The sequence below is a fragment of the Opisthocomus hoazin genome, chromosome 6, assembly GCF_030867145.1.
Source record: "Opisthocomus hoazin isolate bOpiHoa1 chromosome 6, bOpiHoa1.hap1, whole genome shotgun sequence".
Taxonomy (NCBI): Eukaryota; Metazoa; Chordata; class Aves; order Opisthocomiformes; family Opisthocomidae; genus Opisthocomus; species Opisthocomus hoazin.
The window spans coordinates 79129403-79131902 of record NC_134419.1 but is presented as its reverse complement, the minus strand read 5'-3'; the positions used below and the strand labels follow the sequence as shown (position 1 = coordinate 79131902).

General features: G+C 41.0%; 1 protein-coding gene across 2 annotated transcripts in view; it reads left to right on the top strand.

Annotated features, from left to right (window-relative positions):
• EBF3 (EBF transcription factor 3) overlaps positions 1 to 2500 on the top strand; it is a 124403-nt gene that overhangs the window by 90840 nt on the left and 31063 nt on the right. The gene's annotated exons all lie outside the window — the stretch shown is intronic.

The window sequence follows — 2500 nt, the reverse complement described above, 5'->3', positions numbered from 1 at the left end:
ACAAAGAGCCTTTAACTGTTTACTCGACAGACTGCGGGGATTCGGGGAGAGTTCTTGCTGCTTACTGGGTAGATAATGCAGATTGCAGATGATGTGCAGATGATGTGCATTTTGATGAATATTTTCCCACTAGACTGCAACTGTTTCTATCTATTAATTTAGATCTAATGGGAAAAGTATGTTCCTGGGTAGTTTTAAGCTAGGACTTTTTAAACAGTTAACGCATCGAGGATGTATTTTTCTGTCTGCCTAAGATCTATCGCTGAAATGAACTTTGAAATGAAGGTAGCATTTGAGATTCCCATCTTCCATCCATCCCCAAAGAAATCACAACCTGAGCACAACCAATGCTCGCATTCACACCTGGGTGCCTCACTTCTGGCTGACAAGGGAGAGAAAATTTACATTTTGTTGATCTTTCCGGTCGGGTTTTTACTAGAGTTGCCAAATGGGACGGTGGTGCCCGCGGTGCTGTTGGTGCTAACAACGTACCTCGAAAGCCGACGTTGTTTTGCAGCCTGCTGCAAAGGTGGCAGCGCTGGTGGGGCTGCATGCGGACACGGTTACAGCCTGAGAAAGGCTGTTACGAACACGGTCCATGCAAAGCTGCAGCAGAGTACACTGCCAAGTACAACTACTTCGCTAAGTGTTCAGCAAAATAAAAAAATGAATGAATTGAAAGCCTTACACTAAATTCCACGTATTTTAGCTGCTGCGAGCTGGTGCAGATCCACTGCATGCAGGGAAGCGCTGCAGATTTGAACCAGATGATGGTCTGGCTCTCAGTACACAGTTCTGGAATTTTGAACTGCTTTATACTAATGTCTTTAATGATTTCTTTGGTGAGGATTTTGCAAATTTGACAAATTTTACTATTTTAAACTTCTTTCTAATGTATAAATGCAACTATGTATGAAACTGTAAGGAAAAACCATTTGTTTCTTCTTTCCTGGGGTCATCTTTTGTCTTCATTGCTAAATAAAAGTGTTCAAAGGAATCCTGAAATGGTCAGGAGCTTCTCTTGCTGGAATTAAATTGTAATAAAGTTACATTACTGGCAACGCTTTAATGGGAGTATGTATTTAAAACACCTTTGGAGAGAGACAAATGCCTACATCCCAGCAATGAGAAAATACAAAGATAAATCCAGCACCTGCCTGACCGAGAAACTTCTGCCTGCTTCGCTTTGTCCTGAAGTGATAGGATGACCGAGATAGTCTTTGGAAATTACAGCTGCCATTGAGAGGGAAGCCAAGCCTCGCTGTATTTCAGAAAATGAAAATGCTGTAGCCCTAGAGGAGGGAGGGGCTGAGTCCCCAGGGCATCTGTTTCCCATCAGTGTCCCACCATGCTTGCAGTCTGGCTTGGCACTCTAACATTTAACCTTCCCAGCATGAGGTAGACCATAGGGCAACAAGGCTGCAGAATAATGAAACAAGAGTGTAGTGTGGTGCACAAAGCCTTTGTGAGTGGAGGAGTTGAGACATTAAATGATCAGGGTACAGAGATATGAAAGTTCCAGATTTTTCTGAGAAGCCCCCATTAGTCTCAAGCAGAAGGCAGAGCGCGCCGTCTCTCAGCAGGCAAAGGCAAGGCCTTTCCCCATCTATCCGTGCCTTTTTGCCCGCTGCTTTCAACTATTATAAAGATACAATTACCTTGGGAGATTGTGGCAGTTCAGTTGATTAGCATGGTGAATTAAAAGAATGAGTCACAAATGACATGTCCAGCTCTTCTCTACTAGTCCTTTGTATTCCCAGTGTACCTCACCCCTGTTGTAAGGAGGTCAAAAATTAGAGAGAGATAACAATTTTCAAGCAGCTAGCACTTAGGAGCAGAATTAACAATCATTCTGTATGTAATTGCCAGTTAATAGTAAATTGCCTTCCAGACTGTAAAATGCAATATAAACTGGTGGGCACCTAAAATTAAATTAATGAGGTATTTGCTGCATTTAAAAGTGAATAGTGCAAATTAATAACTGGGTACAATACTTGTTTTAATATATACCGAACAGTGCATCGTTTGCTTATTTAATAATAGTTTTAAAAGTGCTACCTGAAAAATTCTCTATCTGCCTGGGTAAATCGAGTGGTTTGTGCAGGTTGTAGCCATAATTTTGCTGGTAAAGTCTTCCAGGTTTCTAAATTAAATATAAGAGATTATTTTTTAATTAGAATATAAGCACTGCGGTGTTATTTGATTATGGCAAATTGTGATTTGTATGCTTCTAAATGAAATTATGTTACAGATAAAATTGCACCTTTCTGCACATATTTTGAGCTCGGTAGATTCCGTTGGTTTACTTGAAGATGAGCGGCAGTACTGTACTTACCGTGTATTTGTGGCACTGTGTTCCTGTTTTCTCAAAGTGTGTATTTTGCATAAGGATTGCCTAGGGAATAAAGGAAGTATAGTGTCACCCAGGGTATATTAAAATAGTTTTGAAGAACGCTGTTTGGCACCTGGAACTTTCCATGCTGACTGCTTTCAGCCTAGC